Source organism: Fukomys damarensis, unplaced genomic scaffold, assembly GCF_012274545.1.
Source record: "Fukomys damarensis isolate Sample0158 unplaced genomic scaffold, DMR_v1.0_HiC HiC_scaffold_19, whole genome shotgun sequence".
NCBI classification, from domain to species: Eukaryota; Metazoa; Chordata; class Mammalia; order Rodentia; family Bathyergidae; genus Fukomys; species Fukomys damarensis.
The window spans coordinates 17,538,396-17,547,050 of record NW_022900931.1 but is presented as its reverse complement, the minus strand read 5'-3'; positions in this window follow the sequence as shown (position 1 = coordinate 17,547,050).

The window sequence follows — 8,655 nt, the reverse complement described above, 5'->3', positions numbered from 1 at the left end:
TCAATTGTTGAAACTGTCTAATTTCTTTTGTAATTTCTTCTATGACCCATTACTTGCTGAGGAGGATGTTATTTAATTTCTATGTGTTTTTGGAGCTTTTGTGGTTTCTTTTCCCATTGATTTCCAATTTTTTTTCACTGTAGTCTGACAATATGCACTGGAAATTTCAATTCCTTTGCATGTACTTAAGCATGTTCTACAAGCTAGGATGCTGTCTATTTTGGAGGTCATCCTATGTACATGTGAGAAGAATGTGTATTCTGATCTTGTGGGGTGGAACAGTTGGTATACATCTCAAGAGATGAGTGAACTACGGTAATCCAGATAGACACTACTTAAAAGATTAATCAGTTTTCTGTCCCACTTGAGACTGAAAATTTTGGGAATTGATTGAAATATCCACCAATTTGTGAGTTTTTACAATATTAATTGGAAAAAACCAAAAAGTTTATCTTAGACTCCAACAAACCTCCATAGAAAAAGCCATTGACTAAAGAGCAGTATGAGTTATTGCATTAGGCATGGAACATCTAATGCAACAAACAAACACCCTTCAAAAACAAACAACCTCCCCAAAACCCAAAAGTAAAATTAAAAATACAAAAAGAATATTCCTGAATTAATTATGGAAAGAATGAGAACAGAGTTTTGATAGTACTCTCTGATTCTATAGCATAGTAGTACCCTAAGCGCCTGATAAGTGTCAGTGAGTTTGTCATGATGTTTGTCATCTTCACACAATGTCTTAATGTTTTCTAATGGAATGAAATGGCTTTTGGTGTCCCTGCAATGTTTTCTGCCATGCCTAGTGTTTCAAACTCCAGCATACTGACATATTTATTGAGAATGCAAGACAAGCCCTACTATAGACCAAATATAAATGCCAAGGCAGTTTCCTGCATTAATGGAGGAACAATTCCATCACACAAATTTCAAAATGTATTGCTTCTCAACTGAAGTGATGTCCCCAAGTTTTTATTCCATAAAGCTGGTGCTTAGAAAGGAGCTTCTGGGGCCAGGGATTTAGCTCAGCAGTTTAGTGGCCTGCCTTGCAAGCGCAAGGACCCGAGTTCAATCCCTGGTACCAAAAAAAAAGGAGCTTCTGAATTGAAAATTGCTGAAATTGTTGCATTCTAGAAGATGCATAGCAACTACAAAAGCAATGCTCCCTTTCACTGACATTGGTAATGTGAAGTGAAAGATTTTGCTTTAAAGATGTTAGGATCAGTAACCTCTTTCCATGAGTTTGTGAATCTGCATTACTGATTAAAATCTTTCTTCATTATTTAAGATGTTTTTAACCCTTGATAACAACTAAGCTTGGTATCTTGGAGGATGACAGATTTGTGGCAACTTTCCCAATTTCTTCCATTGTTACTGATCTGTTAGGTTCTCTGTACTAGAGTCAGTTTTGATAACTGGATTTCCCATGGCTATGGATACCAGCCTCATAATCCAAGATGCCTGCCCAGAGGATGGCTTATGAGTGAGCCCCTGTATTTATTTTTGTCAAATTCCTGAGCTTTTTATTTTAAAAAGTCAGTAGTAGCTAAAACTGTACTTGGGTTCTTTCTATAATCAGTATCCTGTATGAATCATCTTTACGGATAACTGGGCTATATAGCATTAAGAAAATTAAAAAGAAAGTAAGTACAGTATTCAAAGACATAAAATAATATGCTCACATTGTTGTTTATTGGATCTACAAATTTTCAAGTAACAAATTAAAAAAATAGATTTATGAGGCCTAAATTTTGGGATCACTCCAAAATTCCCTCTACTCCTTATGTAGTCTAACGAACTAAAAAAGAATTTTAAATATACAGTCAATAAAAATAAACTCTTTGATCACATTCACCTCAGGACAGGAGAAACTATGAAATCCATTTCAGTTTCAAGGCCTCAATATTGTGTAATAGTAGTTATTAGTCTAGTCATAGACATGTTTGAATTAACAGTAAAGTATAATTGAAAATATGTACTTACTTGTAGGTATATATTATTCCACGTAATTCGTAGTGTAATTGAACACTATGTTGAATGTTTAAGTTTTTAAAGTGTATTTTAGCCAAATACATATTTCCACTAAATTTCACAGTATTCCCTCTCACTTCATAGTCATTCTTGCCACTTTTTAAAAGAGTTCTACAGCTCTCTTTCATGAGTGTCTTGAGTTGTGCTGTCCTGCAGTGATTCAAAATATCTACCTTTCTTTGCCATTTTGAGATTAGGGAAAAGCCAGAAGTCACACAATACTAGATGTGGTGAATAACACAGATGACGAATCATCATAATGTTTTTACACGTCTGCTTTTCTTGTTTGATTTTTTTCTTTATACAGACTTGTCAAACTTTATAGGTGTAAAATACCACAAAATTTAGGGCTGTCCTTGCTGGTGCAGGCGTTTGGAGCTGCCTCATGTGGCCATCTTTCACCCGTCTAGCTGCTTCCCCATCCTTCCTGTTGTCTTTTATCTACCCGTACTTATTCCCACTGGTTGCAAAATGGCTGCTGCTCCTCAAGTCCTAAAATCCACACAGAGTTCAGGAAGGAAGAAGGAAAAAAGGAAAAAAAGGGTGAATGTCTTCTCAGAAAGCTTTGTCTTTTTCAGAAATAAATCCTTTCTAATTTGGCAAGCCTCTGGTAATATCTCATTAGCTTAAACTATAACCACTGTAGCTAGAGCCTGGAGCAAAGGAGATAGTGTGTGAGTATGTGTGTGTGTGTGTGTGTGTGTGTGTGTGTGTGTGTGTGTGTGCTGAGCTACAACCCTACCCCTTTTTTGCATTTGAAAACACTTTGAGATGGGGTCTCACTAAGTCTCTGAGTTGCCCAGGCTGAACTTGAACTTGTGATCTTCCTGCCTTAGTCTCACAGAATCCTGGATTACAGGTGTGCAATAAAATGGCTGGTTTAGCAAGATATTCGTTTATTTGTTTCTCTTATTCCCTTAAGAATGAATGGATGTTTTCATCTCTCTTCATCATTTCCCACCAAGAGCTACATTAGAAGATTGTGCCAAAAACCTTGCTAACTTTGTGACCTAATGATATATCCATAGTGTTTGAAATTACTGAGTGCTTTGTGTTTCTCTGTTTTCCTTGTATACTTATTCACGTTAGTGAAATGGCACTAACATGAATTCTATGACCTACAACATGGTTCCCACCTTACTCACTCACATATATACCACACACAAATTAGAAAACAAATTGTCCATAAAAACCCATTGGACATGCTTAAAAACTTATAATTTGTGTCTCCATTTCTTCCTCTTCTTTAAATACAATAGTTTTAAAATTTGTTTTATTATTATTGGCATTTTAATTCATGTGCAACTTCTTTTCTCTTTCTCTGTTGTCTTTGCAGGGCTGATGTTCAAACCCTAAGTCTTTTTTTTTTGTTTTTTTTTCAGCTTTAATTGAGTTTATTGGTACATTTTAGGGATACAGTACAGTTACATTCATTGTTGGGATCTTGCACCTCTACATGACAAGTCTTGATTCTCATTTTTTCCCCTTACCTCTGCCCTCCCTTCACCCCCTCCTCCCCTCCCCATCTACAAACACTTTATTTTCATCTTTTCATTCTCTCACATTTTTTTCTTTTCCCTTTTTACTCTTCCCCTACCCATCCCACCTTCCCTACACCTTTAGCTCCTTTCTTCCCATTTCTAAATGTCAGTAATCTTATTAGAATCTTATGCATTGTTGCAGATTATTCACACCAGGGAAACTATTCGGTATTTACACATGTGTGACTTATTTATTTCACTTAGGAGTATATCTTCAATATGTATCCATTTTCCTATGAATGAATCTATTTTCTCATTCTTTATGGCTGAGTAATATTCCATTTTATAGAAAAACCACATCTTCTTTATCCAGTTTCCAATGGATGGGCAAATGGGCTGTTTCTACAATGTGGGAAAAAATTTTTAGCAGCTGTTACTCAGACAAAGGACTATTATCAAGGATATATAAAGAACTCAAAACAATCAGTCCCCCCAAATATAAAGGCCCGATTCAAAAATGGGCATCCGAAATGAACAGACATTTCTCAGACAAAGAAGTAAAAGCAGCAAGAAAATATATGAAAAAACGTTCCACATCACTGGTCATTCAAAAGATGCAGATGAAAACAACACTGAGATTCCACCTCACCCCACAAAGAATGGCTGCTATCAAGAAATCACACAATGACAAATGTTGGCAGGGTTGTGGGGAGAAAGGAACCCTTCTCCATTGTTGGTGGGAGTGCAGACTAGTGCAACCACTATGGAAATCAATATGTAGATACCTCAAAGAGCTTGGACTGGAGGTTCCATTTGACCCAGTCATCCCTCTGCTGGGTATCTTTCCAAGAGAACTAAAAGAATCATATCACAGAGAAGTATGTGCACCCATGTTTATAGCAGCACAGTTTGTAATAGCTAAATCTTGCAAACCCTAAGTCTTTATAAAATATTATTTTAGCCATATTATAAAAGGGTGAAAAAATCAAGAACATGAAGGAAACTAAACTGAAAGAGATTACTTGTTTCTTTAATCGTCCTCTTGATTAATCCAATGTGAGAGAGACAACCATTGTTGAGTATTTCTGTTTTTGGTTCTTCTGATCGTGAACTCCAAAATGCTATTTTGTATATACCATTACATTCTATTTCATCAAGCTTAAGACACATTTAACATCATAGTATAAAATATGAGGAATGGTGGTTATTCTAGCTCCTTTCTTTTACATTTCTTTTGCCAACTTTTATGCTTTTTAAATTTAAACTTTTCCATTCATGTGACAGATACATTTAGAATTAAAAATAAAGTATTAAGCATTATTTGTAATTCCATTAACTTTAGACTCTCTGAAATATTAAATAAAATGCTTAATTACAGGAGACTTCAAACTGGGTTCTCTTGTTCCTCTCATCCAGGTCAGCTGGCTGAGCCATCATCTCTACGCTCCCAGGATGGTGCTGGGGCTCAGGATAAGAACTGGTCCTCCAGGCCTCACAGATGTCAGTTACAGAGGTCACTTGAGATTCCCAAGCACCCCAACACCCACCTTCCCTGGACTGCTTCCCCCCACCGAGACGTGTCAAGGAGAACCCTATGCTCTTAGTGTGAGATTCCATCTCTTCTGTGAGGGATTAAGAGTGAGTCCAAGACACTGAGTTAAAAGCATCTCTCTCTCTGGGCCTATGATGCTCCTTTGAGGGAGTTGAAGTCAGTGAGCTGGGCACCGAGTAGAACTCAGCTTCCTTCAATCATCTCAGTCCCCTCCACAGGGTTCAGTAGGGGAACTTGGGTGCTAATGTAAGCTTCTGCTTCTCCATTTTGCCTCAAGACAAGAGGTCAAAAAGGAGCCCAAGAACTGCCTCTCCTAATTTTGACAGTTACAATTAGAGCAACACTATCTGCCTTGAGTCTCTCAAAACTAGGACGTCCTTTTTTCCTAGTCATGTCAGGTGCCTAGAATTCCAAATTCTCACTCCTCTTCTCCATTTTCTTCTCCATTCCATCTTCAGTTTATTACATGTCAGGGTGCCATCGTTGTACATTTATAAATTCAAATCAATCCATTAAATACCACTTTATTTTTTCAAAATCGAACGATATTTTCCCAATACACAGATAATGTTTTTGCAATACCTTTACTTTGTTATCTGTGTTTAATTATTTATTGCATGACATAGACATTTAAATAAATCCATGTGCTGAATGTTTGTGTTTATTTTTTATTGGTACATCCTTATTTAGAGTTGGTACGTGTACATAGCACATTTTAACTCTTTTTCATCTTTTCTCTTCCCCTCTTTTCTCCTTCCACCATCTCATGATCCTTTTACCATGTGAGAAACAGCTACTTTCTATTATCTGTCTCTTCTTTTGCTATTTATTTATATTTTGTGTTTCTCAGATAAGAGAAACCATGTGATATTTAAGCTCATGTGTCTGACTTGTTTTACTTAATATTGAGGTCTCCCGGTGGGCCCATTTTTCTAGAAATGATTCCAGTTTCTCTTTATGGAAGAGTAGTCATCCATTGTGTGTAAAAACCACATTTTTAAAATCCATCGACTTATTAACGGACATATGGGTTGCTATGAAGATTTAACTCGTGAACTTGTGCTGCTATAAATAAAGATAGGCACATATCACTGTAATATGAAGCCCTTAACTTTTGAGAATTCATAGAAATGGGAAATAGCAGGATCAAATGGAATAACCAGCTGTAGTGTTTTGAGGAATCTCCAAATTGATTTCCATAGTGGTTTTACTAGTTTATATTCCCACCCATAATGTAGACAAGTTCCTTTCCCCCCACAGCCTCGCCAGAATTTTTAATGTGTGATTTCATACTTATTGGCCATTTGTACTTCTTCTCCCAAGAAGTGTCCATTTCAATCACCCAGTTTTTGATTGGGTCTTTCATTTGGGGGTTCTAAATTTTCAAGCATGCATGTGTTCTAGACATAATCATTTTCTGAGGAATAGGTGGTAAATTTTTCCCAGTCGAGGCTCTTTCCTTCACTTTACTGGTTATTTTCTGTGCAGAAATTTTTACATTTGATGTTATCTCAATTGCTGATTCTTGACACTGTATTTGTTGTGCAACTGGGGCTTTGTTCAGAAAGTCCTGGCCTATGTCTGTAACTGTAGGAGTTTTATCTTCCAGCAGATAAAGCATATCTGTTTTAACATTTAGATCTTTTATTCAGTTTGATTTTAGTTTAGTACATGGTGAGAGATACAAGTCTAGATTCAATCTTCTACATGTGGCTAGCCACTTTTCCCAACACCATTTATTATCTTTGCCCCTTTCGTCAAATATCAAATACTTCATTGTGCTTGGGGTGGTTTCTGAATCTTCAATTGTGTTTCACTGATCATCATGTTTGTTTCTGTGTTGATACTATATGTTTTTAGCAGTGTAGCATTATATTATTACTTCAGATCCAGGACTGTGATGTCTCCTCCTTTGGTTTTGTTACCCAGGATTGCCTGTGCTATTATGGATGTCTTGTGGCTCCATATAAATTTCTCCAGTTCTCTGGAGAATGCTTTGTTTGTTTGTTTGTTGTTTGTACCAGGGATCAAACTCAGGTTCTTGCGCTTGAGAGGCAGGCAGCAGAACCACTGAGCTAAATCCCTGGCCCATGAATGCTTCTTTTGTTCTGTGGAGACCTTACTAAATCACTGGAAGTATGGCCATTTTGACTATACTAGTTTGCAAACCTATATGCCAATAAATTGAAGAATTCAGAAGAAATGGATAGATTTCCAGACAGGTACATATGAATTTCCCCCAGACTGAACCAAGAATATGTAAAATCCTTGAATAATCCAGTAACAGGCAATAGAATTGAAGCAGTAATAAATAACCTACCAACTAAGAAAAGCCTGTGTCTGAATAGATTCACTGCTGAATTCTACAAGAACTTCAGAGAACGCAGAACACCAGTACTCCTCAAGCTCTTTAGGAGATCAGAAGGGGAGGAGTATTCCTTAAGTTATTCCTGTAAGCTAGCTTTACCTTGATTTTAAAACCAGACAAAGATCCAATGAAAAGAGAGTTATATATCGGCCAATGTCTTTAAGGGAAACAGATGCTAAACACTTCAACAAGATACAAGGCAAACAGAATGCAAAAAAGCAGTACAGATCATATATTATGATCAAGTAGGCTTCATTTTAGGTATACAAAGATGGTTCAATACGTGCAAGTCAATAAATCCTATATACGATATAAGCAGAAGCAAGGAAAAAAATCACATAATCATCTCAGTAGATACAGAAAAAGCCTGTGACAAAACCTCATATTCATTCATGATAAAAACAAAGGAAAGGTATTAAAAGACTATCTCAATCTGATAAAAACCATTTGTGACTAACCTATTCCCAACATCATATTAATTCAGAAAAACCTGAAAAATTTCCCTCTAAAATCAAGAGCAAGTCAAGTCTATCCATTATCACACTTCTGTTTAACACAGTACTAGAAACATTGGAAAGGACACACACACACACACGCACACAAGAAGGGAAGAACTTAAATTATCATTATTTTCAGTTGATATAATCCTCTACATAGAAGACCCCAAAATTCTACAAGACTCCTCGAATTAATAACCAAATTCATCAATGTAGCAGGATACAAAATCAACACAAAAAAACAACAGCATTCCGATATACCAATAATGAACTCACTTGAAAAAATTCTATTCACAATAGCATGAATAAAACAAGTATTGACAAAGTAACCTAACCAAGGAAGCAAAAGTCCAACCAAAACCACAGTCGTCTGAAAAGAAGAACAGAGAGGTCATCGGATAGTTAAGATAATCACACTGCTCCTGAGAAGCAGAACAACTGTAGTCAAAATGGCCATTCTTCCTTCCCCTTCTCCTAATATTGATGCACCCAATCTCCGTTTCCTTCTTGTTGTTTAGTTTTTCTTCCAGACTCCAGTTCCTGAAGTTTTCCCTCCTTCATCCATTCCCCACATTCATTCACCTCTACAATCCACAGACTGCTGTCACCAAAATCTTGTATATCTTCAAACTCACAAAGGAGCATTTTCTTCACCATTGCATATTGAGCAAAATCTAGTTTCCTGAAACTCCCTCATGCAGTGGCTGCTCATAGGTTCTCATG